This window comes from Urocitellus parryii, chromosome 16 (genome assembly GCF_045843805.1).
Source record: "Urocitellus parryii isolate mUroPar1 chromosome 16, mUroPar1.hap1, whole genome shotgun sequence".
Taxonomy (NCBI): domain Eukaryota; kingdom Metazoa; phylum Chordata; class Mammalia; order Rodentia; family Sciuridae; genus Urocitellus; species Urocitellus parryii.
In genome coordinates, this window is record NC_135546.1 from 14,666,293 (window position 1) to 14,673,381 (window position 7,089).

Here is a 7,089-nt window from a genome sequence, read left to right on the forward strand (position 1 = left end):
CCAGAGTGTGGTGGAGGGGGTCCCGGCTAGCTCTGCAGCTCTTGGCCTGACTTGGCATGGCTGTCCTGGCCACTGCAGGGATGAACAGAATCCACTCGGCACCTTGAACAGATGGTACCACTTCTAAAAATAACGTCGCACCACGCTCCCGGGCGCAGCCGAGTCCCCGCGACAGAAGGGGGCGCGGGTGGGGGTGGGGGCCACTAGCTGCTCTCACCAGCCATCTGCACTGGGACAGATGCAAATACAACCTCCCTGGGGACGCAGGCCCAGGGGACCCCAGCCCTGCTAAAGACAAGCAGAGCCACAGGCCCGGTGCTCAGGCTGTGAGCCCCCCCAAATGAAAGTAAGCCAGGATGCTGTGGGGTGAACGGCCTGGCTCCTCTCTACGCCCACTCTCGAGGGCCCTCCTGCAGGCCCACTCTCCCCCCACTGATCCTGGATGGGATCCCTGCCTGGAAAGCCCGTCTCTTTCTTTCTCTGTTAATTTTCACACCATCTCTAGGTCTTAGCTCTGCAAGCCCTAAGACCGTCTCCTCCTGAGGATTTTGCCATTCTCAAAGACTTCTTCCCTCTGTAGATTCTTTTTTTAAAAATTGTAGTTGGACACAATACCTTTATTTTGTTTGTTTATTTTTATGTGGTGCTGAGGATCGAACCCAGGGCCTAGCACGTTTTAGGCAAGCGCTCTACCCCTGAGCCACAACTCCAGCCCTCTATAGATTCTTTAATGACTTTTTGTTTGACTCACAAAATAGTGGGGTCGGAACCCCTTATGTGAGGCTTAGATTCCGAGAGATCTCAGGATCCTCGCTCTGCCACTACCAAGGCACCATCAAGTTGGCTCTCTGGCCTCAGTTGCCACGTTTCTAAAAACCGGAGACCACAATAGGCCCTCCCTCCCAGGCCACTGGGAGGACAGTGTGAGTTAATCCAGGACTCAGGCCACAGCCTGGCTGTTGAAAGACACCACAAACTGGAATCATAGTAATTTCTAGAAGGATGGATACCCTGAGGTAGAAGGCACTGGCCCAAGGGAACAGAGCAGGTGCTGGCAGAGCTGGGCTCAGGCCCAAGGCCAGTCACAGATGTCACCATCCTAAGCCACCCATTTCCCTCTACTTCCAGGATGCCCCAGGGCAGCTGGTCTGGGTAGGCCTGAAGAACCCCGGAAGATATTCCCTTCCTCGTGTCTTGCTAAGAACCATTATAAGCCTCCTCTGCCCTGAGCCCTGGCCTGACCTCTTCAACTCTTACAGAGGTCCAAGCCTTGCCTAAATCTCTCAGCCAGAATGTTCAAGAGTTCCAAAGTTGAGGTGCCTCCAGAGCCCCAGGAGACCCCAAACCTGAGACCCCAAAGGTGTTCTCGTTCAACTACCCTCACCCCAAGGTTCTGCTCCTGCTTTCCAAGCCCTTCAGTCCTCTCCTCCCCCAAAGCCCCAGATTCAAGAGAAGCATCATGGTGGATGTAGTGGGGCTTTGTTCCTCCAGGGGCTGTGGCTCCAGCTCCTCAGCAGCATTATTATGCATTTTGAAATTTCCTAGAGTGTTAGGCCCCTACCATGCTGCCCCCAGGGCCTGCTCTCCTTGGGGTGTCATCCAGGGCAGTTTGGGGCTGGGTTTCAGGTGCAGTCAGAGCCCAGGTTCAAATCTCCAAGTCAGATTCTTCTCCAGCTAAGAAGAGACTCCTGCCTCTGTAGAGACTTCAGTCCCTGAGACCTCTCTGCTTTGCAACACCCAAATCTGGGCCTTTGCTGCCTGGTTTCTTGTTATAAGGGACAGACAAGGCCAGAGCTTGTCCAGGGTCATAGTTTCTTTCTCCTGGGTCAGGGTGCTAGTTCCGAGGGCTGCGGTGTGCGCATCCCTAGTGGCTGACTCAGGTCCACAAAGGCTTCAGGCCTGGACAGAGCAGGTCCCTGACCACTGTCCTGTACTGTGGTCCCAGGGTCCTAGGAGGGTCCCTGCCCGGAGCAGAGGCTACCAAAAGGCATGTGTTTGCAAAACTCATGAAGGGGCTCTGGTTCCCTGAGCGCATTTGAATCCAGAGACTAGAAGGGACCTTAGAGGTCAAAATCCCTGTGATGTTTGATCCTTCCACAGCATCTCTATCAAGTCCTGCCTCTGCTTGCTTGCCTCCCGCCATGACAGTCTTAGGCCAATGTGATGGTTATGGGCTCTTTAGGTGGGGCTGGGGTTTTCGTCTGGTTGATAATTCTTTTTTTGTTGTACAGTTACGGGGTGCTTCCTGATCTACTCTCAGTACTGTCGGGGCAAAGTGCAATTGTGAGTGTGAGTGTGTGTGTGTGTGTGTGTGTGTGTGTGTGTGTGAAGGGGATGTGAGGAAGCCAGAGGTCATGGCAAAGAGTTTTACTATCTGGAGCAGGGTCAGTCTCCATGTCTAGGAGGTGGCTGGGTGGTGAAAGGGAGCACCCACAAACTTTCTAGAACAGCATAGAAGGCTGGCCTTTCTAAGATGCCTCTTCACTATTTCTGGGGCTGTCCGCAGGGAAGTCCTAAACCCTTGGACTCTGGAACCCCCAAACCATGCCAGCAGATGACTTTAGCTCTCAGGGAAATCTGCCATTAAGTTGTACCCTGAACAAAATGTCAGCAGTATTAAAATGGCCTTTGGAAAGAGTGCTCGTAAAATGCTTTCCGGTTTGAAGCTTGAAAGATCCCATTTTTAATTTTTGACTCGCAAGTAAGGAAACTAAAGCTGGAGAGATTCAGGGGCCTGGGGCCGGTCCTTCAGAGACAGACATCTCCAGGCTGTGACCCTGGAGGCTCACGGGATTAGTCCCAGGACAACAGCTGGTTACCCCAAACCATGGTGGGTTGGCCTGGCTGGGAGGTCCAGCATTAGCTGTCCCTGCTACACTATCTTTGGGCCTCAGTTTCTCCATCTGTAAAATAAGGAAAATGAGCAGATGGTTTCCGAGAGACCTTCACAAGACGACTTGGGCAGAGTCTTTGAGCTCAGGGAAGGGCTGATAGCACCCCTGCCCCTGATTGTATAGGACACATTTGTGTTCTTGTCTCAGCCAGTGTTACTTTCTGACCAAGTCTCTATGTGGGGAGATTTTCTTGTTTTAATAATAATAATAATAATAATAATAATAATAATAATAAAGCAACTCAGAGCTTCCCTGTGGATCACCTGCTCTGACTCCCCTTCTCTGCCTGGTGGACTCCTATTCAGAGTGTCCTCTCCTCAGTAAACCCTATGTTGATCCCACTGTCCAGAGTCAACTGATCCTTCCATGTGACTTGGTCATTTATGCCCTTTAAGCATTATTTATCTCTGGGTCCCCAACACACAGTGGTACCTCACAAAAATGTGCCAAGTGGAAACATGGAAAAGTGGCCCTGGGAATCTGTGTCTTGACCCCAGAACCTGGAAAAGCACCAACTGCCTGGGTCTCAGACCCACCCACTTCTTGAACAAACATTTGTGTTTGAACACAAAGGTAGAGGACATGCACTGGGCACCAAGCGGCCTCCAGTTAGAATAAAAATTAAGGTTGAATAAGAGGAAAGGAGATAATATTTCTGGCAGGGCTACGGCCAAAACATGAAGTCACCAGGGCAGCAGCAACATTAAGGGAACAATCCTGAGAGCAGCTGGTTTCGCTGCTACCCAGGGCTGCTCCCTGCATTCACCTTGGTTCTCATATCATCTTGCAAGGGCCCACCAACACCTCCCTGAGGTGCGTGCTTTTATCTTCTCCATTTTGCAGATGAGAAAACCGAGGTTCGGTCTGTTGGAAGGACAGGCCAAGGTCTCACACCGACAGGGACAGCTTGGTGGAGATCTGTATCAGGGCCTGAGTCCCAAGGCTGTGCTCCCTCCTGACCCTGGTACACAATGGACCCAGCGTATTTAGGGCTGCGTTGTGGTGGGGATGCAGAGCACCGGAGTGGAATGTTCTAGGGGGAAAGAGAGCAGGGCTGCCCGCTGCCCTCCTCCCCACCCAAGTGAAGGATCGTGGGCTGGGGCCGGGAGAGGGAGCTCCAGCATCCTCCAGGGAAACCCCAGTGGGATTCTTCTCCCTTCCACTGCTGACAGGTGCGAGGCCGGGGCCCAGGCAGGAAAGGGCGCGGGGGCTTTGGCTGACCTGGCAGGTGGGGTGTGAGGGGCAGCAAGCAGATGGCAGCCCCTTCCTGTGTTTGGAAGAAGTCAAGGATGAAATTCTGGAGCCTGAGCCTGGCCATAGCACCTGCTGTGAGAAACAGCCCTGGGCCAGAGGGCTGGCAGCCGCCCAGCGAGGATTTGCTGACAATGATGGCCCCGGGGAGGCGTGGTCACCAGCTCAGCCCTCTTCTGCGGCATCATTAACATGTTATAGATAAGAACTGGGATTGGAAGGGACCCTTTGCGGGTTTTGCTTCCTTTGTCTCTAACCCTAGAGAATGGGACAAGATGCCCATTTTACCAACCGATTAAGGGGAGAAGTGACGGCTTGACACGGGTCACCCAGATACCGTGTTAGGGCCAGGGTGAGGCTGGTGAGGCACCTCGGGCTTCCAATGTGAGAAGGCCCTCCCTCCCGGTTCCCATCAGTGCCAGATCCGGCTTCCTCCACCATCTGTCCACCTTGCTATTTACTGCCCGGAGCACCCACGGGGTCTATTCGCTTCCACGCCAGCCCCAACAAAGGGCAAGATGGAGAACCTAGACAGGGATTTCAAACATCTTTTGGTAACTTTGTGGAGGGTGCACCTGGAATTGTAAAAAATGTTGAAAGCCAGGGCCTTGGTGCTCGGTGCCCTGAGCAGCAGAGAACCCCAGGAGAAGTGCTTCACCTCTCATCTGTACATTTGATAAGCTTTTGCAGTGGGCCCGCCACGGGCCTGGGATGCGCTCACAGCTAGAGAGGAACAGGACTTGGCCCCTGCTCTCAAACAGCTGGGCATTGTCCCCGCCCCTTACCTGGCATGGTGCCTGGATATTATAACAATTTAATAAAATTAATGAAAAGATGACACACTCAGGGGCATTATCTATATGCCAAGCCCTGTGCTAACCACATTATATGAATCACCTCCTTTGATCCACACCACAAGTTTACGAGGCAGGCATTCTTATTTCCCCCACTTTACAGATAAGGAGAACTGAGGCAAGAAAGCTGAAGTAGCATGCCCAAGGCCACGTAGGAGAACACAGTACAACTGTGGATACTCAATATTTGCTGGGTGAAGGAACTAAAATGTGGAAGAGGTTGGGGAGGGAGGCCAAGAATACATGATACAGCTGGGCGCGGTGCCTGTCTACAATCTCAGCCACTTGGGAGGCTGAGGCAGGAGGATCACAAGTTTAAAGCCAGCCTCAGCAACTTAGTGAGACCCTGTCTCAAAACAGAAGAAAACAACCTTTAAAAAAAGAGCTGGGGATGTAGCTCCGTGGGTTTAATTCCCAGGACAGAGAGAAAGAACACATGATACAGAAGGGAAGTGATTTCTTAACTGTGGCCTCGAGGCCCACGCAAAGCACTCTGGGATCTCCAGGAGCTGACATCAGGTCTCCCAAGGAGTCAGGGAATTCTCCAGGGTTTTAGGTAAACTTGGGCTGCAGACTTCCAGGAAGAGGGGACAGCAGCGGCCGCTGTATCAGCTAGCAGAGGGGAGGCTCCGGTTTCCCTTTCTGAGCCTGGCCACATGCTCTACCTATAAATACACCCCAGGCCAATGGCCCCTTTCACCCCCAGGAAGTGGGTTCTCAGATAGGCTGGGCCTGGACAGGTGTGGGAGGAAGGGGATGTCCCCCTGGGGCTGGCCCCGGCAAGGGTCCCCCGTCCTGAGCCTTCCTGCTTCCTAGAGCCTCCTGGGAGGGGGCCGCGGCTGGACACCCTGACACCCAAGCCTCCCTTGCGTCTCAGTTGCCAGGCAACCAGGCAGGATGTCCCTCACCCCAGCTCAGGTTTCCAGCGCCCAGGCCTGGCTGAAGGTGTGGGTGTTTAATAACAGACTGCCCAGTCCCGTGGGGGCTGCTGAGACCCATGGATCTGAGAGCTGGGCAGGGCCCGAGTGGTCCTGTGGTCATTTTGCAGATGGACGGACTGAGCATGGAGAGGGAAAGGGAGCTGCCTGAGGTGACCCAGCGAGTGAGTGAGGAGGCAGGGCCCTCTCTGACTCTCTGATGAGGAGGTTGAGAGAGAAATAACCGTCTGCCAATGACAATGAAGAGTCTAGCTGCTGCATGTGGGACCCTGGCTCTGTGCCTTCTCTCTGGTGGCCCATCTCATCCTCAAAATAAACACAGTGAGCTGTGTGTTGTTCGCACACCCATTTCATAGATGGGAAACTGAGGCTCAAAGAGAGAGAGGTGGGTGAATGGCAGAGGCCAGATGCAAACTCAGGTCAGCATGACTCGGAAGTTTGCAGGTTTCTCCCTGAGCTGACCCTACCTTGCCCCTGGGGACCAATAAGAGTTAAGTAGGGACCGAGGGCCCTGCCTCCCAGCTCAGGGAAGGCGAATGAAGGATTTGAACTCATAGCTCCCTGGCCTTCAGGCCTGGGCCTGACCCCTTGTGCCCAGTCCCTGGCAGACTCTGAGGCTGAGCCCTTGCTCCAGGCCACAGGGCCTCCCACCCTCCCCAGCAGGGGGAAAGTTTCCAGGGGACAGGACCCCATTCCCCAGTCCCCGAGATGGCCAGCAAGCTCCGGCCTACAGAGGTGACCTTTGATTCTAGGCCACTGGACCTCTTGCTCGTCCCCACCGCCCGCAACTTGAGCCTGGGCTGGATGGGGACACGCAGGTTGCCATGGCGACAGCACATCGGATACTGACCTGGGGACCCACTGGCTGTGCAGGGGAGGGGCGGGCGTTGCCTCAGAGGGATGGCTGGAAGGGCGGAGGACAAGGGGGCCCTGGGGCCCAGTGGCGGCTGTGGTTGCCGTCTGGGTCAGGCTGGGCGCAAGCTGCTATTTATAATTCTGCTGAATGGGCCCAATGACCTGATCTGCTGTCCCACCTGCCTGGGAAGGGAGGAACAGGCCCAGAAATGTCCTGCCTGTCCCCAGCAGGGCACCTGCCACACCCCATGCAGGAAGGTGCAGGAACCCCTCACCTCCCTTAGCTTCAGCACCCGA

The 7,089-nt window shown here is 54.3% G+C and overlaps 1 protein-coding gene across 5 annotated transcripts in view; it reads right to left on the reverse strand.

Moving 5' to 3' along the window:
- The window catches only part of Atp2b2 (ATPase plasma membrane Ca2+ transporting 2), a 131,047-nt gene extending 124,168 nt beyond the window's left edge, over positions 1 to 6,879 (reverse strand). For all 5 annotated transcript variants that reach the window (XM_077793544.1, XM_077793543.1, XM_026383009.2 and 2 more), the window contains exon 1: positions 6,788 to 6,879. The gene's annotated coding sequence lies outside the window, so the exon portion shown is untranslated. The remainder of the gene's footprint in view (positions 1 to 6,787) is intronic.
- Between the last annotated feature and the right edge of the window lie 210 nt (positions 6,880 to 7,089).